The 25,387-nt window shown below is 34.9% G+C and overlaps 1 pseudogene; it reads left to right on the top strand.

The window, feature by feature from the left end:
* The first annotated feature begins 10,440 nt into the window (after positions 1 to 10,440).
* On the top strand, positions 10,441 to 11,066 carry LOC143380472 (high mobility group protein B1 pseudogene; annotated as a pseudogene).
* The last annotated feature ends 14,321 nt before the right edge of the window (positions 11,067 to 25,387 follow it).

Below are 25,387 nucleotides of genomic sequence, written 5' to 3' on the forward strand. Positions count from 1 at the left end.
AGTTTATTTACAGAGAACGAGAAGAATCAATACAAGATTTCTCCACCTGTGCTACTCAAAGAGGAGACCAAACCAGTACAGTAGTTTCCCATGAAACCTTAATAGAAGTGAAGAAACTTCGGTGCCAGTCAAAACCTACTGATTAAAAACGCTGCGTTTTTTTAAAGGTATCCAGGTGATTAAAACACTGCTCTTTGTGTTGGAACACAGAAACTCATGCTTGCTTTAACACAAACAGGTACAGAACTAATAGTGCCCTCATATCAGTAGAATGGGGTGAAAACAGCTGCATGATTTAGAAGAAGCCAATTCAAGACCCCTGATTCACCTCCTCACTAGCCTTCTGATGACAAGTTCCCAAAAATCAGAGATCACCTTTCAATCCATAGCTGTTATCATACGTCTTAAATTTACTTAGTGAATGATAATGACAGAAAGTTGCCCTTCTTTCATTAGTTCCTAACAGATTTTCTCATTATATCAACAGAAATCTGCTCTCTTTAAAATCAGTGTCTTCTAGAATCATTTAACCTTCTTAGGATTTAATGGTTAGGAAGAAAATTTCCTCCCCAAACAAGAACTCAGGTGAGTGACTAAAATAGTATATTGTGCTCAAACCAAGAATTTTGTATTTCTGTATACAAACAAGCTTAAATTAACATGAAATCTAATTATTTGTAACTTCCATAGGCTCTTAATATAATCTTTCCAAGAAGCTCAATTAAAGTACCAAGAAGGAAGTCACTAGAAAGCCATATTCACAGTACCTTTCCACAGAATTCATTTTAATTAAAAACCAGGTGGTCCTGAGATTTCCTCTAAGTCTCTGTGTTAAAAAATCCCATTGATCATGCTTTATATAATGAAAAATTCAACTATAAATCTGGAGGAAAATGGAATAGATGAATTAAAACATTTCTCATTCTACTTAATACCATCTTGGTATATAGTAGGGGTTTATAATAATGACACTAAAAGTAGAAATAATAAAGGGAAAAAATCAATGGATTCACTAATTTAAAAAAATTTTAAACTTCTCTATATAAAAATTCTACATAATTTAGTTGAGCTGGGTAAGTAGGTTGGTGTGCCTAGCATGTTAAATCCCTGCAACTGCAGGAAAAACAAACAAACAAATAAATAAATAATAATTCAAAGGCATATTTAGTCTGAATATATAGTTTTTATAAGTAATGAAAAGTTTAATGTATAAAAAGAAAAGTGAAATGAAATATGATTAAGAAATTCACAGAAGAAAAAAAATGGAAAACAGAAAAAAAATTAACCACTTAAGTAATCATAAAATACCAAAGCAAAAGAATAAAACATTGCCAACCATTTTGATTGACATAAAATTTTAACTGTGTTATCCAGTAATTGCAAGAATTTGAAAAATGATTGCTATGATGCCTTACACAGAGAAAGGTGAAGAATTTGGTAACACTCAACAAAAGCCAGAAACATTTGCCTAGCTTTTGAAACAGCAACTCCAACCCTTCAGAATTTACCTTTAGAAAATAATCTGATCTGTATAATAATGTTCAATGTGTCACTATTGAGAAACTGAAAATAATCTAAATGAACAGTAGGAGGGCTTGTCAAATAATCCATTGTACAACCATCCACTAAAATACAATACAGAGATCAAACATGTTGTTGAAGAATACATAATAACACGAGAAGAAATTCAAAATACATTCCATAGAAAAAACAATAAAATAAATATGTATGACTTCTAAAAATTCTATATAAATGGATGGATTGCTAAAAGAAGGGATAGTAACCCAGAAAGTTTAATGAAAGGTAGCAGACAGACAAGAGCAGTAGGAATCCAAAGTTAAGGGATAATTCTATTGACCTGGACTAATACGGGTCCTCTACATTCTTTTATTTAATTTACCTAAAGCCAGTCTTACCTTGCTCTGGCTTAAGTCAATAGGATGTTTCAATCCTTGACAAATAATCTGTTATGCTTTATGCTCCTCTCTCAGGTCTGAGGGATGCATGTGGAATGACTCCTCCCCACTGATAAAGAACACAAAATTACCCTGAAAAGGGACTTTTGTGATTTTTTTACAAACCGAAGAGTCCAAGACCCAAGCAGACAGAATAATAAAAGCAAAGCCCTCTAACAATTAAAACTGGTCAGCATAAACCAAGGTGACCAAGAGTTGCCTTTAGATCATTAGCATATTATTTTCATCTCATCATAATAGTAAAATTTGCCCCTCTCCCCTGTGAGTTTCACTAGGGTACCTGTGGGTAAAACCACGTGCAGTAGGGACTTAAAAATCTGATATGATCCTATTGTCAGTCAAGAGTTAAGAGGTAGGATCTGGGCAGGACTCTCTAGAGACTTCCCTCAGAGCCTGAATAAACAAAAGGACAAAGCAGGAGACTCATTTCTCTCTCTTCTTAGAGATGACCCACTCTCTCCTTCCTCTTGAGAATAATTTATTTCCATATAAACTTTGGTATACTTTTGCTAGGTTTTGTGTCTTGCCTGAAGTTGTACCCTGTAAGAACACAAGAATGAAGAATCACAATGCAATCCCTGGATTCCTGGGACCACCCCGTGGTAACAGTTGGTACAGATAGAGAGGTCAATAGATAAATCCACAACTAGAGATAGGATAGATCACGAAGACTGGGAGTGTAAGAGGAACTTAGAAGCTACTTTTGATAAAAAGCTCTGACTCTTCACTTGCGCCTGCAGATATCCATTAGGCAACTGCCTTCATTTTGTATCTATCTTTCTAGATTTGGGGTTAGATTCCTGCCTAAGTCTGCACTCAGACATGTTCAACACTTAATGAGAATTCCCCCTAAAGCCAGTAATCCTCCCCATTCAAGTCTTCAGGCACCAAGATAAGTTACTAAGATATTTTTGAGATTTGCAGGAATGTCAGGATCAACAGATAATTAACTGCCAAATTTTATAATGTCCTGTTCCAAACAAACTTCTAGGGTAGCACCTAGAAGTCTATAGTCATTGCCCTGAACCATTGCTTTTCTGACTTGACTTTTTCTCTGAATCATTCTCTCTTGCAATCATCTTGAATTCCAGGAAACATGGGTCTAAAGGATAACCCTTCTGTAATAAGAGTTATAACTACCCCCAGGGAACAGCAGCTTTCTTACTGGTGACAAGGATCTGCATAGCCATCCTAAAATAATGATTAACCAGACCACAGCTTGACCAAGACTGTTTAACCATACATGTGTCTTGTCCCCTGCATCTGTTCCTTCCCTATTGAAACCTGAAGATCTTGTTGGTACCTCCAAAGGCAGGACACTTGGTTCCCCCATGTCCTTCCATTTCGGCCATCCTGAATAAATTTTTTTTTTCCTGCTTTTCACCTTGACCTTTTGCATCTGCTCTTGTTTGTCCACTGTTGGGACTATCTGAAGTCAGACCCCTCCTCTGGTCTAGGGCTTTGGTAACAGAAAAATAGCTGACAAAATATTAACAACTTTGGTTACATTTCATTGTTATGTTATGGGTACTTATATGTGATTCCCAGTTAAATTGAATTTTAATATGTTAAAATTTTCTGTGACTCATGTAAAACCTGTACTTTGTCCAGTTTCTTGTAGGATTTTGCACTTTATGTATCAATTTGTATGAATTCTTTGACTATAAATATATAAAGCCTATAAAACAACTGCTTCTAATAGTTTCCTGGGTGTTTTCAACAGGTTGTTTGTTTTTTTTTTTTGTCATTTGTATTTTGTTTTAATCTAGCTAAACCTATGGATTTTTTCTCTGTATTTTTAATTTTACGCTTGAAACTATTAATTACCATTAAATCAAAGACTCAGCCCATTTTCTGCATATACTGTCCAAAGTTCTAACATAATAATTTTATATTTACCTCTTTAGTTATCTATAATTTCATTGGTATATGATATAAGGTGAAATTTGAGTCTAATTTCATTGTTTTCCACACTTGAAATCAATTGTTTCTGGGTTACTTCTTAAATAGTCGATCACTCTCCCATCAATTTATGATTCCAACTTGATAAAATTTTCCTTTTTTTTTTTTTTTTTTTTTTGTAGCAGGGATTGAACTCAGGAATGCTTAATCACTGAGCCACATCCTATTCCTTTGTATTTTATATTTTAAGGCAGGGTCTTCCTAAGTTACTGGGGCATTGCTAATTTCCTGAGTATGGTCTCAAATTGATGTTCCTCCTGTCTCAGCCTCCTGAGCCACAGGCATTACAAGAAGGCACCACTGTGCCAAGCAAGTTTTCATTTTGTAATCTGCCTTGATTTTCCTTCTTTTCCATTGCTCTTTTTCAAAGTGATGCTTTTAATTATTGCAGTATAGGGGAAATTAAATATCTTCCATTTCCATCACTAGGATCATGGCTAAAGCCTCTATAACAAAAGACAGATTAACAAGAGAAAATTACATAAATTTATTTAAGTTTCATGTGATATGGGAGCCATCAGAAATTAAGACCCGGGTCTTCAGAGAAAAAAAAAACATTGCTTTTCACCCAGTACAGGTGTAACAGTGTTCCACTTTATTCTTTGAATATAACCCTTGCTGCTCTGCCACTGCGATTTTTTTTAAATGAACACATTCTCTTTCTCTTCCTCTCTCCTTTCTCCTCCTGAATTTTTCCCCCTCCCTAATCTTTTCTTCCTAGGCAGTGATCTGTCCTTGAGTACACACTCACCACAGGAACAAAGTAATGTTCGGACCTGGGAATGGCACCCAAAGATCTCAGAAATGACTATCTTCCAAATTAATAATTGAATTACAACTCTGACAGAGAACACATGAAATGTAGTCTTTGAAATATATTTTATTTTTATTTTATTTTATTTTTATTTTTATTTTATTTTATTTTTTTTTTTTTTTACCATACTTTGAACTATATTTTAAAAGCTCCCTGTCCTTGTGATGGGCAAAATTACAGCCTCTGTGACAGGAGTCTCCTATGCATCTCCTTTGCTTGGAAAGCAATAAAACAAACTTCTTTTTCTTCTTTTTCAAAACCATATCCTTACTATTGGATTGGCATCAGGGACAAGGACAGAGTGACAGAGTTTTCAGTAACAAATTTGGCACTCCAGATGGGACCCAAGAGCAGCCCTGGTTCTCCAAAGAACCCCACTTGAGTTCTGAGGATTCATGGTGCTGGTGAACTTGCTGAGAGCCAACTGCAGGAGAATTAGTGAGTTTGCCTTGGGTTGGTTGAACAAAAGGAGCTGTTCCTGTGAGTAAAGGAAGGGACTGAAAGACCCTTCCAGCAGCTGCCAAAGCACCTGTTGCTTCAGGGAATTCCAACTTGATCCACTTTGAGAAAAAGAAAAGTGAACTCAGTAAAGTCAAGATATCCTTGGCTATCTGGTAAGTCTCCTGGTGTGCATGCTGAGACCCGTGATTCCACACTTTTGGTTCTTCTTTATGGGAACATCTGGTTCCTCTTTGTAGGGACACCTGTGGTGCCACTCATATAGGAGTCATGATTAAGTGGGATTCAAGACCTAGGGATATTTACTCCATTCTGGTCTGTTCTAGGTTCTCATCCATTTGTTGGCCATGGGTTTGGGATTTTCCTCTGGTTGTCTGCCTGTGTTTTTGTTTGTGTCTGTCACTGCCCTTTTTGGACATGGGCAATGACGTATTCATCTTACCAATAGTCTCTTGAGAAGTGTGATCTTACATGAATGGGTCATCTACAGTTATAAGCCTAAGACAAAGATGTTTTACTATAATGCAATTTGGCTTTTGGATGTTTTTCTGGATAATTATACAATCCTGCAATTGAAGTTGGTTTGTCAGAGATAAAATTCATTGAAGAGATGCTATATGTCCAGGCATTTATGTTGTTACATGATAAGGAGTCTGAACAGTAAGAAACTAAAGTTAAGGTGTCAGAAGGCACTGCCCTGTGTGCAAGGGTAGCAGGACTCCAGAAGAAAGGGTTTAGAGAGATTTAAATCCTTTAAACACAGTCTTGGCACTCCCAGCACTCTTTCTCAGCCTAGCCCCAGGCAGCCACACATCACCTCACTGTGGGTTAAGGATACCAGCCCTAAGTTAGGAAGAAAAAAAGAAAAAGCTGCCTGTCCTGTAGAAAAGTGAGCAAAGAGAACCTGGCCTCTACCCTACTTTCCAGCCCCTTTTGCCCATGGAGTTGGAGGCTGTTAGCCACAAAGGACATGGCAGTAGGTTCTAGTACTGTTAGTCTATGACCTGGGGACAGGAATTGTCTCCCCTTTAAGATCTGATAGGAGGACACCACATTTGGCCAGGGCATATCCATCACTGGGGCAAAGCAATTCTTGCTTTGCTATAATAGCATCCCATCAAACTAAATGCATGGGAAAACTGGCAGAATAAACAACGCATCCAGAAGGAAAAAAAAAAAAAAAGACAGAAACTAAGGCCAACCAATGTTTTGTTGGCAGCCTCTACAAAGGGATCCTCAAGGAAGCCTAAAGAAAAGGATGAAAAGGGCCTCCTTTGTTGAATATCTATTTGCCTAGTGTGCCAGGGGCAGTGGCACGCACCTGTAATTCCAGCAGCTTAGGAGGCTGAGGCAGGAAGAATGCAAGTTTGGAGCCAGCCTCCGCAACATAGCAAGGCCATAAAAAACTCAGTGACATCCTGTCTATAAATAAAGTATGATAAAAGGGCTGGGGATGTGGCTCAGTCATTAAATACCTCTGGTTCAATCCCCGGTACCAAAAATAAATAAATAGATGTACATTTGTTTTTTTGTACACACACACCTAGTGTACAAAAAAGGCCCCAAAAGAAACTCTGGGTACAATTGACAGTAGGAACTCACTTAAAGTTGATGGCATTGTGATAATGATAAGGGAGACAGGTCAGGCTCAAAAATATCCTGTGCTCCAACCCCTTGAATACAATCTTAGAGAAATAAGATTAAGGCATAATTTTTATAATTCCAAATTGTCTGATCCCTTTCCTGGGATGAAATTTGTTGTGTAAATTAAATGCACAAATAGCATTCATAAGGATTGTTTCAGAATATGAATTTAAGAAAGATAAAAGAAAGTTATAGGTATGGAAATATATTTTTGTATGAAAGATTAAAAGATAAAAGAAATGTTTATAGATGAGAAAGTATTTTGTCTGGTAAAGTAATATTCTTGTGCTGAAGTCCAAAATGAAAAAGAGGACCACAAATAAGGATGAGATAAAGCTAATGGAAGAGATTCTGGATGTACAGGCATTTATGCAGTTGCATGATAAGGAGTCTGAGCAGTCAGAAACTAAGTTGAAGGTGCAACAAGTTGTGAATGTCTGAGTAAGTTGCAGAAGGTTTGAAGAAGGTATGTCTCAAAAAGTTTGTGTATGTGATTAAAGTGACTATAATTAGCACCATCAGTTAAAGTTTTTTGAATTTTAATGTACTGATATGAAGCAAAGTCTGAAACATTAATTATCTCTTATCTATCAAGATTTTTTGAATATGTTAGGTTTTATTACTTAGAGAGACTAAATCTTAAATGGATTAGGTTTTGTACCTGTTTTAAAGGCTTCTAAATCATTACTTCATACCTGGTTAAATAAACAACTCTTATTTAAGTTTACAACAATATAATTGACACCCTAAATATATGTAAATAGATATGTATATACAGCTGAGAACTATATCTGTCTGAGCTTTGTTTAAGCGTTATTTAAAAGTTCATAAAATGAAAGTTTATCTAGGTTTGCTGGCAAGGTACCTTGCATCTGACATAGAAGGCTCAAAACGGCATTTGAAGACCTATCTTATCTATTTGCTTTACTAAATCTGTTTCTGGGCATAAACACTGTTTCCCAAATATATAAGAGACTTAAGGTTATCTTTTGATTTTTGCTAGTACTGCTAACACATGCAGACCTGTGATTAGTGTTACCTTATACTATGGATTCTAAATTTTACTTTAAGTTAAAATTAGTTAAATGTAAAGCTTAGGAGATCACTTTACCATATGAGGATGGCTCCAAAGTAGGCTAGAATTAAGCTTATTTAAAGTTACATTCAAAAGATAGATTGGTTTTTTTGTTCACTGTGATATCAAAGTGAACAGGGGATATAATAGAAAACTTAAGCAAAGGTTTGGGTGAATTGTAAAAGTTTTTTAAGTTTGTAAAAGAGTCTTTCAAAAGTAAAAGTTATATATAATTAAGTTGATAAATATATGGGTCTTTGTAGAGGCATCAAAAAAATGTAGACTTCAAAAACACAATAGTGTTCATTTTTTATTTTTCTGTTGCCTGTTCATGTTTTGCAGAAATACTACTTTTGACAGAATAACCTAAAATTGTTTGATATAATAAGTGACTACCTATAGGACAGATAGGATAGAATGCTGACTTGCAGTATCAATACTGATTCCAATTAAAAGAAAGGGATAATTGTAAAATTATACAGTTATAATCCATTATTTCAAAACCAGTAGAACTGGCCTAATGGATATGTAAAGCCAAAAACTTGGAGATCAAAGTCAAGGCAGTAAAAGAGCCAAGGAAAAAGCAGCCAGCATTTTGACCCTTGCCCTCTATGTTCAGCCAGGACCCAGAGAAAGATATGATATCTCTCTGGGCCCTACAACTCTGGTGAGTTACCTGATTTGCCAATCAGGGAGATTGAGAGGACCCTAGAGAACAGGAAGCCAACTAGTGCCCATTCAGCAAAGAGGCAGTTCCTTGGAAAGGGAAATGTCCCTGATGCTTCCAAGAGAAGCCATGTATGGTCATCAAGATGGTGATCCATCCTAGCAGATGGCACCCCTGGTAGAGAAAATCTATAGGAACCAAGAGGCTTCACATACATCCCCAAGAGTGATCTCTGAGGAATTTCAGCTGATTCTTTTTTATTTTATTTTATTTTATTTTATTGGTTGTTCAAAACATTACAAAGATTGCAGAATCACATCAGTTACACATCCACATTTTTACATAATACAACTGATCTACTTGGTCTTAAACACCTGACAGGATAGTATAGCCTCAGCACACTCCTACATGGACATTTAAAAAGGAAAGAAAATGAGTTTTTTTGTTTTATTTTTTTAATTATTTTTCTTTTTTAAATGTAACTTAAGTCGTACATTTGTGTCAGCCTATAGCAAGTAAAGCTATAGGCTATAAAGGAAGAGCTCTTGTGTGGGAGTACCTAATAATAATGAACACAAAAGATTCTAGAGTCAGAGGTTTGCCCTGAGCCAAACTGAGCCTGATCTCATAGCCCTACAAATCTTTCTAACCTCCTGTAACAGTGGTCCACTTTATGCTTTGACTACAGTCCTTGCTGCTCTGCCACTGCTACTTATTTTTAAAATGGATATATTTGTTTTCTCTTCCTCCCCGGGTACCCCTGCCCAATCTTAGGAGAAATAGGATTACCTTTCTTCCCCATTTTAGGCAGAGTTATCTGTCCTTGAATGCCCACCATAGGAATAAAATAATCCACACTTTGGGGATAGTGCCAGAAGATCTCAAAAATTACTTTCTCCCAAATTAAAAGTGAATTACAACACTAACAGAGGACATGTGGAATGTAGCCTTTGAATGACCTCTTTAAAAGTCCCCTGTTCTTGCTGATGGGGAGAATCACAGCCTCTGGAACAGGAGTCCCTTATGTTTTTCCTTTGCTAGCAAAGCAATAAACCTTATTCTCAAAACCATGTCCTCATTATTGAATTGATATTGGGGACAAGGAGCAAGCTTTCAGTAATACTTCCTACATAAACTTGATATGTTTTTTACTGGTGTGATTATAAGTTACTGTCTTCATGGTTTTCAGAGACTGGCTAAGATACTAATTGCTTCTGTAGTCACTGTTCATTAAAAAAAAAAAAAAGAAAGAAAACAAGTAACACTTTGCTGTCTTATTTTTGTCTTAGCATGATCCCCACCCTATGTCTGCCTTGTCCAGTGACCTGCCATCTGCCACTGTGGACCTCTGGACTGTCCTGATGCCGAATACCCTTAACTGTCCATGACCCACCTGATAGAGAAGAAGGACTTTGGGTCACTTTCCCCAACTTTACCTTCTTTCAGCAGGAAGCAGCTTGGAGATGTTTTCACCCATTTTTCCATAGAAATAAAATATAGAAATCAACAGTGGGGAAATGTAACAGTGATCCACTTTATGCTTTGAATGTAGTCCTGCTGCTCTGCCACTGCAACTTATTTTTTAAATGAACATGTTTCTTTCTCTTCCTCTTTTCCTTTTCCTCCCTACCCTCTTTCCCTCCCTAATCTCAGGAGAAAATGAATTATCTTTATCCCCATTTTAGGCAGAGTTATCTGTCCTTGAGTACACACCCAGCATAGGAATTAAAGTAATCCAGACCTCATTGCAGTACATTGAGCTCCATAGAGACAGCGCTGGGGCAACTGACAGCCAGACAGACACTGGGCGACTCTGTGCCTCGCTGAGGAAAAGTAACTAAACATGGGCAAAGGAGATCCTAAGAGGCGGAGAGGCAAAATGTCATCATATGCATTCTTTCTGCAAACTTGCGGGGAGGAGCACAAGAAGAAGCACCCAGATGCTTCAGTCAACTTCTCAGAGGTTTCTAAGAAGTGCTCAGAGAGGTGGAAGACTATGTCTGCTAAAGAGAAAGGAAAATTTGAAGATATGGCAAAGGTGGACAAGGCCCGTTATGAAAGAGAAAGGAAAACCTATATCCCTCCTAAAGGGGAAACAGAAAAGAAGTTCAAGGATCCCAATGCACCCAAGAGGCCTCCATTGGCCTTCTTCTTGTTCTGTTCTGAGTATCACCCCAAAATCAAGGGAGAGCATCCTGGCCTATCCACTGGTGATGTTGCAAAGAAACAGAGATGTGGAATCACACTGCTGCGGAAGACAAGCAGCCTTAGGAAAAGAAAGCTGCTAGGCTGAAGGAAAAATAGGAAAAGGATATTGTTGCCTTCTGAGCTAAAGGAAAACCTGATGCAGCCAACAAGGGAGTTGTCAAGGCTGAAAAAAGCAAGAAAAAGAAGGAAGATAAGGAAGATGAAGAGGATGATGAGGAGGAAGATGAAGAAGATGAAGAAGAAGATGATGATGATGAATAAGTTGGTTCTAGCGCAGTTTTTTTTTCTTGTCTATAAAGCATTTAACCCCCCTGTACACTACTCACTCCTTTTAAAGAAAAAGAAATTGAAATGTAAGGCTGTGTAAGATTTGTTTTTAAACTGTACAGTGTCTTTTTTTATATAGTTAACACACTCCCCAATGTGTCTTCTTTAGACAGCCCTTTCTTGGTGATACTCTTGGTGGCCACTAACCTTGCCTGGTACAGTGTGGGGGTTGTGAATTGGCATGGAAATTTAAAGCAGATTCTTGTTGGTGCACAGCACAAATTAGTTTTATATGGGGACGGTAGTTTTTCATCTTCAGTTGTCTCTGATGCAGCTTATACGAAATAATTGTTGTTCTGTTAACTGAATACCACTCTGTAATTGCAAAAAAAAAAAAAAAAAAAAAAAAGTTGCAGCTGTTTTGTTGACATTCTGAATGCTTCTAAGTAAATACATTTTTTTTTTTATTAGTTAAAAAAAAAAAAAAAAAAGTAATCCAGACCCTGGGGATGGACCAGAAGATCTCAGAAATGACTGTCTCCCAAATTAACATGTGACTTATAATTCTGGACAGAGAACATGTGGAATGTGGCCTTTGAATCATCTCTTTAAAAGTCCCCTGTCCCCCTCAGATAGGCAGAATCAAAGCCTCTGGGACAGGAGTCTCTGTGCTTCTCCTTTGCTTGGAAAACAATAAAACTTCCTTTTCCTTTTTCTCAAAATCATGTCCTTATTATTGGACTGGCATGGGGACAAGGACTGAGCTTTCAGTAACGTGAAGAAGACCTCTTTTAATATATTTAGTATTTATTTGATAGAACAGACTCAAGTGACAGCAAACTTTTGTCATTTTCATTATACAGTTCACATATTTTTTCCTTTTAATGTTATATCAAGATATTTTACACATTCATAGTATCTTAAGTGAGACTTTTTCATGCATTTTTCTAAAGAGCTCCCATGAAAGCAATTCACACAATGAAATTATTCAAAAAGGCTATTTTAAAATCAATGCTGACACCAAATTCAGAAACAAGTAAATAAGCTATAAACTTTTTATAAGTACAACAATTAGGTGATGGGCCTAAGAAGAAGGGAAAAAAAAACAAGTAAGATGTGACAAATACCTGCATTCATTGGAAGAGTGCAGTATTACAGATCTCTCATAGATTTTCCTCTCCTCAAAATGAGGTAAATGTGAAAAAGAAACTCAAAATTCATCTTATCAAAAATCAATAGACAACACACGTTAAACTTTTTCACAGAAAGTTTTAGACTTAAAAATGGAGGCTACCATAATGTTCTGACTTATAAGAATATATTTAAAAAGCATAGTGTATTAAAATAATCCATTTTCTGGATCATACACCATTAGGAATAACTCTCCAGGCAAGGGTGTGGAGAAGTGGCTAGGGGGGAGGCAGGAATGCCCTCCCTCTGTGTGGTATGAATGAGAGCAGTATCTCCTAAGGGGAAAGCTTAAATCCCTTGGATTCAACCCTGCAGTATAACAGATGTGGGGGTCCTGTGATGCAAATTGCCAGGCGGGATTTAGGCTGGACTAAGAACAGATCTATTATGGAAGAGTAAGATGCAAGAATTCTTTGGAGACTTGGTGGGTGGAAAACAAATACTCAGAATTACCCCAGGTTTCTGGGATTCTTACTTGAGCGAAATCCATAGTTCATGTTTCCTAGAAAACACAGTCTGGCTTTCTAGAAATCAAAAATGAAAACCAGTGTAAAGATGTGTACATCTGATCACTTGTTAGATATTCTTACTCATGACCTAAGAACAAGGATTTGAAATAATCGCAGTCACCCTGAACAAACATACACAAGGATCTGAAGGAATAAATGAGTCTCCACTTTAAAGAAGGTTTTATGTTAAAGTTTAATATTAAATGTTAAAGTTTAAATATTAAAGCCAACCAGTTCACTTAAAAAACCCAGATGTTTGTAGAATATGGAATATTACGGAAAGGATCATTGAATTTTCATGCCACATTTTTAAAAGAAAATCTTTATGAAATTAGTTTCTTTATCTTCAGTCTCAAGAACTGTAGGATACTAAGTCAATTGTGTTACTACAGTAAATTTTGTAAAATTTTAAATTTTGAGTTGTTTTTGATATTAGCTTCTTTTATTATCTATTTTTTTCTTCCAAATATCAAAAAAAGATCCTAATCTCTCAAGCTTTGACAGTATTTCTAAGGTAAATCAAAATTTAACAATCTAATAATAATAACTGAACCTAGCAGTAGAGGGGAAATGAGATTAATTTGCAAATTGTTGAAAAAAGATGACCAAAAATATTCACAATTCTCTACCTTCATTATTCAGTGTATTATTGAAAATTCCTCTAGTATCTTTATTTATGAATAATAATGCCAGATTTAAAATCAAAGACACAAAATTTCTTTTTTTATGAGAAAATACTGCATGTAAAAGGGTCTCCCATACAACAGGAACCCTTTCACCAAGGGTGAACTTCCCAGGAAGTCGGATTAACTCATAGTTTTAATGGCAAGAGTCCTTCACTTTGTAATACCACATGTTCACTTTTAAAGTCTGACAAAACTTAGAAGTCTGTATAGAACTCTGATTTGTCCTCAAACACAGACCTGCACAACATCATTCACAAAAGAATTAATACACATTAATCAATGTTTTAAAAGTACCTTATGAGCATATTTTGAAATACAGTTTGAATTACAAGGGGTTTTTTGTTTGTTTTTTTGAGGAAAGAGAACTTAATGGTTATGCCATTCATTCACATTTAGTTTGGGTTGCTGTATAAACTCTTTGATTAAAAATCAATCAATCTATCTCTTAATCTAACTTAATTAAGTATTTATTCTGAACTAGTAACTGAACCACACTGACAAAAATCAGAACCCCAGCATACACTGAAATGAAACACTCTTACACAGAATAGTGTAATAGAAATGATGATGATTCTCATTTACTTTGGATTTTAAAGAACTTTGACAAAGTGACTATGTGTCTTTTTAACATCCAGAGAACAAAGTCAGAGATATGAGAACAGTTAGTGCTATTTAAAAGAAAAAAAAAAAAAGGTTAAGAATCACCAATTCTGACAAATGTAAGTAGATACTGGATTAAATAAAAGTGGTTTCTTTAATAGACAATGGTTTCTCTAAGCTGTCTAATGAGAATAAAAACAGAGCCATTTCAGAAAATGACAGGGCTGAATTGTATAGTGATTCTTTGGGTGTTGAATGTAGTGAAAATTTGTTGAAAAAAAATGGTTGCTAAAATATCAAATTGCTGATTGTTTCACCATATATTGTTCTTATTTGTAACTTCTAGATAGTTTATGGACTCCAATAAAACCCAGGGTCTTAAAGATAATCTTTTTACTAGTTTTCAGAAAAAAAAAAATGAAGGTAAAAATCATTAGCATGCTCACTTAAGACTGAAGACTGATTTGTTCATATTTGGATTTTGGCTACCTTAGTTTATAAATCACTAAAAGAAACTAAGAAATAATAATATTTTTAAAGACTTCCAAAGAATAATGTTATAAAAAACAACCCATGAAAATATTAAAACATCTTGCAATGCATTAGATAGAGTAATCATAATCAGGACAGAAATGAATAGCTACCATGGAACAAAAATGTCGAAAAAAAAATATATACACTAACCACTCCTGTGGCTAAAATTAAAAAGACTAACAACACCAAGTGTTGGTGAGGATGTAATAATCCTGAGACTCTCATACATTCCTGGTAGGAATGCAAACTAATACAGCCACTGTGGAAAACAGTATAATACTTTTTGTAAGACTCAAAATACATGTTCCAACAATTCCATGCCTAGAGACTTACCCAAGAGAAATTAAAACTTACGTTTACACAAAACCCCTGCATGCAAATGTTTACAGTAGCTGCATATATAATCATGAAAACTGGAAGAGCCTGTCAAATTGTATGTGGATAAACAAATTCTGATATTTTCATGCAGTACAATACTATTCAGCAAAACAAGAAAAAAATCTTCTTCCACATGCAATGACATAAATGATTTTTTTTAAAAAAATGCTAAGTGAAAGAAGATAGACACAAAAGAGCACATGCTATATAATTTCACTAATTTGAAATTTTTTAAAAGGCAAAACTACAGTGAAAAAAAGATCAGTGGTTGCCAAAGGCTCAAACTGGAGGAGAGGGGTACATACAATTGACTTTAAAGGAGCAAGAGAGACATTTCAGGGTGATGGAAATGTTTGGTGATTGTGGCGGTGGTCACAGGTCTATATGTGTCAAAACTCTTTAATATGTATTTAATATTGGTAAATTTGTAGTATACAAACAATATTCTCATAAAACTCATTTTAAAATGGAACATAAATATGGAAATTTTGTCTAGAATTTCTAATCTGTTTTTGCCTTAAAATAAAAGAATTAATAGAAAGAAATGGAAACTTGATTATTTATAAAAGAGTATAAAGTAATATCAGCAATGTGAGGTCATAACAAATCTAATAACTATTAATAAGTCAAATAATAAGGCTTTGCAATATTGTGAATGAATAAACAATAAAAACCTGGTTCTATAATGAAGATATGGTTATTAAATGTGGCAAAAAAAATAGGATCACAATACTAGATAATGGAAAAAGCTGTTTTCAGCTTGGATCTCATTAAGCAAGTTATTCTTATCATTTCTTTACCACAACTAACAAATTATAAACTCAACCATGATAATGGCAGAGAAAGTACATGGAGAAAGGAACACTCGGATTAAAGGAGAGCTAACAAATCAAGGAGGAGAAATCACTACTTGGATTAAAAGCCTGTATTTTAAGATTAATAAAAGAAGCACATATGTGTGGAAACCCATTACAAAGAGATGTTACCTGATATCAATTGCAATTGACAAGAGTATGAAAAAAAAATCACCATAACTATTTTAAAAATCAAAAGCAATTTCTTAGACAAACCAGGAAGGAACAAGAACCATAAGACATGGTAGCCAGACTGATAAGGCTTTCCCAAAAGTTTCTTAACTGTGTTAAGTACCAGTTTTCAACATTTATACTTTTCCCTTATTAAACTAGCTATGTTTAAGCAAATATATAATAAAATACATGCAGTTCTCACTCAAGAATGTGTTCAGTTATTCTCAAGCAATTTTTTTATGACCAAATGTAGATCATAACTTCATGGAACATATTAATGGCAAAAGTAGGAAAATTGTAAAAAAAATCTGTCTAAGGTAAGTAAAGCAGTACTATAAATCCAATGAGTATTAAATTACAGAGTCTGAGCAATTAGAAAAAACTTGACTTGATTACAAAAACTTTATAATTAAATGTAAGTAAATAAACAAGCATATACATGTATACAAAGGTAGATGTACCTATGCACCCTTGTTTGTGTATGTATGTGTAAATTGTCTCTTGTATTATGAAATGTTTTAAACAAAGTTTTGATAACAACATACGAGGCCATATGTGCAGTCACTAATTTTATAGACTTCCTATGTCATTTCATTTTTAATGTCTTACGATGCATGAAATGACTTATTGTACCAGATTATTAATATATTGCATTGATAGTCTGCAAGATCTTAGTTCTCAATGAATTGATGTCAATATTGCTCATATGAAGTTCCAAGTACAAATTTAGTTAAATATTTACACTGTAAAATAAATGATTAGCAAACAGAATGGAACAGACAAGTGGATTCAAAGGAATTCAATGAAAGAAGTTAATAATGACAACGTGGAATTGAACATGATTTTTTACCATGTAAAGAAAGATAATGAATTTCTATTCCCACCAGATCAGGAAATAATGAAAGGAAAATTCTTAAACACAATTATTTGCGAGAAAACAGGGTCCAAGACATTAGGGAATAAATAGGAAACTATAGAATAAATTAGAAAATTTATTATCAAATAGATAAGAAATATATGTTTTCATCATTCAAGCTTTTGTGAGATACAGTCTTCTGAGTTAAATAAAGCACACATTTAAGTAATTTATTAAAATATAACCAGTTCTTTGTTTTAAAAGGCAACACCTCAGTTTTAATAGCTTTTTCCAGAACCAAAGAACGTGCAAATATTCACTACAATTGAATGAGACACTGAACCAAACACCTTAATCCTGGGTAGACATACAATATAAATACAGGTGAATAACAGATATAATTTTATAGAAACAATGGAAAACTTATGGTAATGGTAGGCATGTTTTAACCCCTGATAAACAGCTGATGTCAAGAAGTCATTACGCCATTTTCAAGAGAAGGATCATGAGCAAAATTGAGCACTCTACTTCCAAAGAGGAAAAGGGATCACAGACCCACCAAAGAAGGCTTCTAATGCACAGCACCCCTCAGAGGAAAGCCCTAGATAGCAGGTGAAAGCACATGGCTTCAACTCCACATTCAAGTGTGTGATACTGATCCAGATGAGGAATTAAGTGAAAAATTTATTTGCACCCAAAACAGTCCATTTTGGATTTGACAACTCATAGCCATTTTCCCAATTTTTATTCCACTTTTTAACCTTTATCTGCAGAGTTCCTCTAAAGACATTTCCAAAACCACAGTCTACACCCTCCAAGGTAACCATTTCTTTTCTTTGCCAACATTAACAATATCACCCCTTTCTCTTCCACTTAAGAGTGCGAGCTCTTTGTATCAAATACCACTCATTTTCACAGTATTGTCCAAAGGGTTGACAGTGTTGTTCCATATTGACATCGACCTTCCTCCTGAGTTCTTAGAGCAACTGGAGGGGGGAAAAATAATAGGAAGAAAATAGAAAATGCTTCACTCCAGGAAAATTGCAAACCTAATTTCACCATGCACCGAATCCCCAACTTCTCCTCACATACACATTTGTTCTACCTCTACAATCATTAATCTTGCTAATGCAACAGCGGGGCATTCCTCGGGCCCTCTTCTAAAAAAGCGACCAGGAGTCTGCCCTTTTTTCAAAAAAAAAAAAAAAAAAAAAAAAAAAATTATTCTGTACTGTTCTGTGGCCACAGTAGCAATTTTTCACAGTTGGGCTTATTCTCCACATTGTTGTATCCAGTCAAAGCCACTCAAGAATTCCTATGGTCCCAGCAGCACTAAAAATACATAACAGCCTCCTTACAATAATGACTGTGAATCACAGCATTCCTCGGCTGACATAAGTAGTTAAAATAGTTGAGAGGGAAAAAAAAAAAAAAAAAGTTAAATAAAACTTTTTTAAAAAGTTCAAGTAAAAAAAAAAAAAAATGAAAAAGGGGGTTGAAAAGGACTCCCCTACCGTCTAACAATATTAAAGTCTGTCTCAAATTTACAAACGTCCTCAGGAACATCAAATGCCGCAGCTTCAAACACACGCGCCAGCTTCAAGCCCGACAGCTTCAAATGCCGCAGCTTCAAACACGCGCGGCAGCTTCAAACGCGCCAGCTTCAAACAGCCTTGGGGCAGCCATCTTGCACAGCTCGAGTGCACAACCCCAGGCCCTGGCGCCCGCCCGCAGGCCACACAGAGGCTTTGTCAAGGGGGAGATGGGAAGAAGGGCGGAAAAGAAGAAAAAAAAAAAAAAAAAGGAGAAGAAGAAGAAGAAATATAATTTGCAGACGTTCAATTAGCCCATAGAGGGAGCTCATGGAGCCCCATAATTTTGCACAGTAATTGGAATCTCCTGTAATTTAAAATGTAGGCCCCATCATTTGTGAAGAGAGAGAGCTTCCAGGGGTCACGGGGAGCATGTCTTCCCTTCATACCGATCTCTGCATGCCTATAAAATGCAATTCCAGTTAGACCCCCTTGACCGTGTGTTTTTGTTATCGCAACAAAAAAAAAAAAAAAAAAAAAAAAAGATGATGATTCTTGGCTCCCAATGTTCTCCCAAACCAGCCCAGAAATTAAAGTGACTCCTCTATGTGTGCTGTTAGGGTGAAGCCAACGGGAATAAAGACCATAATAAGAATAAAGTTCCAACAATTAGAATTGTCATGGCAATAACCTAAATGTGCCCCCCCACCCCCACCCCATTCAGGGCATTCGGTTTTTTTTTTTTTTTTTTTTTTTTTTTTTTTTTTTAGAAAGACCATAAAGAAAAGCTTTCTTTCAACCTTGACTGAGATTCTCGTGGCTGCCCATTTCCCTCGCTGTCTAGGGTCCTTAGACCAGGAATGCTGCAATATGTGCCTTCACACAAAAGGATGAAACCGGAAAACGAAGTGATATAATGGCAAAGAGCCTTTTCAATAAAACATGAGAGGAAACGAAATTCCAAATTGTGGGGAAAGCGAGATGGAGGAGAAAGCACGCTCAGAAATAAAGGAGACATCTAAATGTGCAGTGGGGAACTATTATCTGCTCTTGTCAAACAAATTCTGAAAGGAAACAATATAGTTTACATTTATGTAATTCTTAAATATTTATAGGACCTCCAAATTTAGGTGAAAAGTGAAATGGCTTCTAAACAGGTTTAACCTTTAAAATAATGTTATTTCTGCCTTAAACACAAACCACGAATGGGAAGAAAGCTCTTTCTATAGGGTTTAATCTATAATTTAACATACGTGGATTTTTTTTCCCCTCTATTTATTCTACCAGGTGCTAGGAAAAACATGTCTATTCAAAAACATAACTATTTCATTTAAATTATTAAGTGGTCAACTTGTATGCTACTACTGTTTCTTTGTAGTATACCTGCTTGGTTTTTTTTTTTTTTTTTTTTGAGTTGATTATCTTTCCTGCCGTCTGTAGTTTAAATCAATATAAATTTTTTTTTAGTATTTAAATTTTTTTTTAATACTAAAGATACTATGTCAACAACATTCACACCCACTTTTGTGGGAAATCATTTGCCCACAAAAATACGAGGCAGAATTCAATTTCAAACCCCTATTCATCATAGCTAGGCAAAATTCCATGTTGGGAATAAAATATATCTGAATTTTATCTGTATTTGCCTCTCTTCAACAATGTTTTTGCTGCCTTATATATTTCCTGTTTTAGAAAGAAAGCCTCATGTTTCACATGTATTTGACAGGTCCCTGGTTTCTGTTTTTCATTTTAAGCTCAACCAGGGAAGAAAAAGAAGAAAAAAAAAAAGTCAAAAACCTTATAGATATGATTTACCTATAGTAACACCACATATGCTCAGATTTTCCTAGGTATTTAAAGCAAGAGATAACCTTGGTTTGGCAAGCACATGGACCACTAGGAAAGTCGTGTTGAACTCTTGGGTAAGGGGAGACTCAAGGGAGGATGCTTACATTTTGATGTCTGAACACCACATAGGCTGGTACAACCGTGAAATTTCTCTCCTGCCATAGGACTACAAAGACTTGCCAGTTGTGCATCTGTTGAGTCCAGGAAGGATGGCAGATAACTTTATTAAGTTCAAGTATTTAAGTCTATGAGACGAACTACCTCAAGGTTACCAGTGATCATGGGAAGGAACAGAAGAAAGTATTGCTTATTTGTTATTTCAAACAATGCAAGCATAGTTTCTATTACCTAGAAATATGAAAGTTAGGAATCAAGGGTGTTCCCCAGGGTGGAGAACTTCTTATGTAAGAAGAAATTTCAAAAATTCTATCTTACTCCATTATAAGACTCATTATCACTAATACATATTCGAACACTAAACACAATAGCATATGAAACAGGGTGGATAAAAAACATAGTAAAAGACTGCAGTCCTAATATTGATAAAGGGATATAATGAGAAAAGATAGAACTTATTTTTCACATTGAGCTCTAACTGATGTTCATATCTGAGGGTAGAAAGTGACGTTCTATGGATGGCTTTTGACTTTTCATTTCAACAGAATAAATACGACATACTAATTCTGATATGCTTACTCACAAGAATAGAAAATCAAGTAAAAGTACAAAGCTATGGAGTGCGTTCAGACCTTGTTGATTTGTTCACCTTTTTTTTTTTTAATTAACTGAAGATAACTTCTAATTGCTTAGATTCCTTATTTAAACTCTTTCAAGAATACAACTATGCCTATTACCTACAGTGTTTCTAAACATAAGTTAATTGAGGCCCCTGTAGTCACCCAGGATCATCAAGATGTTGGGATTATACAAAAGTACTCTGAATTAAAGGCTGAGATGGTTCTATAAAAGATGTTTTCAAGAATCTAACTGGTTCTATAAAAGATGTTTTCATGAATCTTTATGTCTTGTTATTTGTTTTTCCTTAAGTTCAAAAGTATTCATGTTATTTATAAAAACATGTTCTGAAAAAGATTAGAAAGAATTACTATAGTACTCTTATAAGAACTATTTAATACAGGTTCCCATATGCCATCTAGTCAGCTGTATAATCAGTTTTGTGGTCATTCAGTTTATAAAATAGAGAATGTCAAGGTCGAAGTTTTTAAAATGAAACAAATAATCAATCTAAAAATAGCCTTAGTTATCTGTAATTCTGACCTAAGAAGAGCATGTCTTTCTCTAAAGCAAGAATTCAGTGACAGAAGACATGTGGAAATGAATACAAAGACACTGGTTAGTTCCTGCAAACGTTCCACAGTAAATATTCCACAAGAATCACTTGTTCTCACTTAAATCCACTTAGTTGGCATATTAAAATTGTTATTTTATATAAATTTCTTATGAGAAAGGAATTGTTTATAGGCAAACAATGGCAGAACAGCAAACCACTAAAATGCAAAGATATAGAGAGATTTCCTTACTCTATAGTAGAAAATCCTGAAAGAAGTCTGTAGAATTCATTAATTATTGAAGACAGTAATATTTTCTATAATTGTTCAACTAAAGAACCATGAGCACACTTCTAACCAAAATAAAGAGAAATTATACTTCAAAGAGTAGAAGAAAGCGTGTTGAAAATACATTGGTTTAACTAGGGGAGGGGTACAGCATAGATATATAATATTAGATTTTTTTTCCCCTTCAGGATGATACTGAGTCTTAAGCCTTTTTCAATCCAGTATGGCTATATAATTTACCATTAAGAACTATACCTTTTGAGACTATAAGAGGATATTAGTTGTAATGTCTCTCTGGAAACAGAAATGACCTGGGCAAACTAGTCTGTATGGTTGCCCTTGTTAGATCAGGCTGGTTGGAAATGGCTACTTTACAGGAGGAGGTATGATTAATTTTTATAAAATTAATTACTTCTAGGCTACTCTCTGGAAAATTTGATCTGGAGACAATTTTAATAAGCATAAGTTAGAAGAAATTCTGAGAATAGCAGTTTGAAGACTGGAGCTTCTTAGATTTATGGAAGCTGCTAGGGTGCATTTATAAACAAACATTTCTACATCTTTTGGCTCCAGGGAAAATAAATTACAAAGAATAAATGAAAAGTCAAATATTTGGGCATAGTATGTGACTTTATAACTTCTTGCCCATAAAGCAAGAAAGGATTTTACTGGCCCCTAAAGATGCTTCTTTTTGTGTACTTCAAATAAACAATTAAACTGATTGAAATGTACTTTGTTATAAGTTACTGATGAGTTGAAACATGAGTTGAAACTTGTTTTTTTGGCTTAACCATTTCTGAACATCTGTGAGATCCAATGACAAAATGGAAATTGCTTAACAAACTATGCATTAAGAGAGCTACAATTTTGTTTCCCTTTGTTGAAGGAAAATAAAATAAATTTTCCACCCGTCAGGATGAGAGCTGGAGGGACTGATTACTCAAAATACAGTAGCACCTACATTTCTCCAAATATTCCCCAAGACGTGGCATTTGTGCTGAGTATTCAATAATTTCCTCAAGCTGTATACCTGAAAAATATATGTCTCAAGTCTGGTGTTCATAATCTGGTAGACAACCACATGTGTTTACAGCCCATATCTTTGAAACAATTATTCTCTTGAGTATGCAAATATAAGGGGCTTGCAACATGTTTATTCAAAAGAATGTTTCTTATGTGAGCATCTGCAGGTTTTCCACTGGAAATCTGTATAGAAAAATACATTTCCCCATGAATTAGTTTTCTAAAAAAATGTCTGTTATACACATTTTAATACTTTACCAAGAATTAAAGAAAGTCAATTTGGTAATGATTTTTCACCAAGAAAAGCATATGAAAGAAACCTGACTAATATATGTATATGTTAGGACCTATTATCTGATTTGTACAATCTAAGACACAAAAATCCTAATTTCTAGGTGCTCCTAGACTCACTGGCCCTTTCACCTTAGACTGGTCACATGCTATCCCACTATTAATTCTAGACTCGCAAGAGTTAGCTGTTTTCTCTTTTCATTATCAACCTGCTTGCCTGTGCTTCAGCATAAATAAATTTAAAATTGCTTCAAATTTATTTTTTAAAAATTAAAATATGCAATATCATAGTCAAATATATTAATGTACATAACGTAGAAATTGATACAGAGAAGTAAATATATGTAGTGTTAGACAAAGATAATATTAAATGATATTTATGCATGTGCACAAATAAAGCATATTGATTTGTTATAATAGATCCATATTTAAACTAAAATGGCATACATAATTAACATCATACCCAACTAAGAATTAAACAACCATTTGTTTCAACTACCAAGGAAATATTTTTCATCATGTATTAGTACCAAAAAATGCCAATAAATTCCCCAAAGCACATTACATAAAATCACATTTTATTTTTCCCAATATATTAAACACAAAAAGGGAACTTCTATTTGCAATAATTATGAGTTACTTTATTTATATTAAATCTACTAATGATAAAAATTTAAATTCTGGATAAAATATTTAAAAATCATTTAAAAGTTAATAAATGGTAAAAAATAAATAAATAAATAAATAAAAGAAAAAAAAAGAAAAGCAGGCATAGAAAGGGTAAGAAGGAACAAAACAACAGAGATGTAAATTGTCCACATGAGCACTGTTCTAGTTAGAATGTGTCCCCTCCAAAATTCATGTTGCCATTTAATCCCCATTGTGACGGTATTAAGAAATGAGGCCTTTGGGGAAGTGATTAAGTCATGGGGGCAGAGCATGGATTAGTCTCTTACAAAAGGACAGGAGGTAGCTCCTTTAGGCCCTTTTTGTCCTTCCAAAGACACAACATTCTTCAGAGCATGCAGCCTAGAGGTGCCCTCTTGGAGACAGAGCAACCTTTATCAGACACCAGACCTGCCAGCATCTGATCTTAGAATTCTCAGGCTCCAGAATTGTGAGACAACGAATTTCCATGCTTTCTAAATTACCTAGTCTAGTGTCTTGTTATCGGTACAAATGGACTAAAACAAACGTCAAGATGCTTTTAACTTTGAAAGTGTATGCTGAGTTTGCCAAAACATGGTGAGGACAGAGGAGGAAGTCCAAATTTAGAACCTGCCCTTTGCAAGGAATCTGAGAGGAGACTACTCACACTTAATTTAGGACACACAGGAGTGTAAACTTAATCCACAAATAATGCTTTCTAGCTACCCGAAAAGAGGTTAAGAGGAAAGAAAGTTGAAAAATGACCTTTGAATAGATTTTGTCTCTGGCTAGCCTTGCAGTAGAACTGCTTTCTAAAGGTTTATGAGAGTTTCAAGTTTTATGCTGGATTAAGAGTATCTCCCATTGGTTATTACCTCGTGAACAGCTCAAAGCAAATGCAAATCATATCTAATAGAATACACCTTCTTTCTGAGCCTCAAAAAATAATACTTTTTGGTTTAAAGCACAATTGATGTACGCAGGCAATGTATCAAAACACAAAAAGAAATAGGATACTGTGAGCCAGAAGCAATAGAAAAGACAGGAGACAGATGTGCATTGGATATTGAAATTACCAGATAGAGTTTATGAAGCAACAATGTTTATCATGTCTAGATGCATAAAAGACACAATTGAAAATACTGGTAACGAATAGATAACTATGCAAAATTATGCAAATTTAAAATACAAATAATTAGGAACTACCACCAATAATAGATGGTATTATTTTAGACTAATTCTCCCACTGATAACAATTATAAAACTGGATAAAGATTAAGAAAAAATATTTGAAGATATTAGAAAGATTGAAAAATACTAAAAAGAAAAACCCAGTAAGCCCTATATTAGGGATTGCTTTTTACGTAGTCTAAATTACCTAGTCTAGTGTCTTGTCATTGGTACAAATGGACTAAAACAAACATCAAGTAGGGAAGTGATTAAGTCATGGGGGCAGAGCATGGATTAGTCTCTTACAAAAGGACAGTAGGTAGCTCCTTTAGGCCTTTTTTTCAATAAAGGTGAAGGCAAATTCTAAGCAGGGATTTTTAGGGACTGAGAAACTGAGCAGATATTTTAACAAATGTACAAAGCTGAAATAACAAAAACTAGAGT

Source organism: Callospermophilus lateralis, chromosome 14 (assembly GCF_048772815.1).
Source record: "Callospermophilus lateralis isolate mCalLat2 chromosome 14, mCalLat2.hap1, whole genome shotgun sequence".
NCBI classification, from domain to species: domain Eukaryota; kingdom Metazoa; phylum Chordata; class Mammalia; order Rodentia; family Sciuridae; genus Callospermophilus; species Callospermophilus lateralis.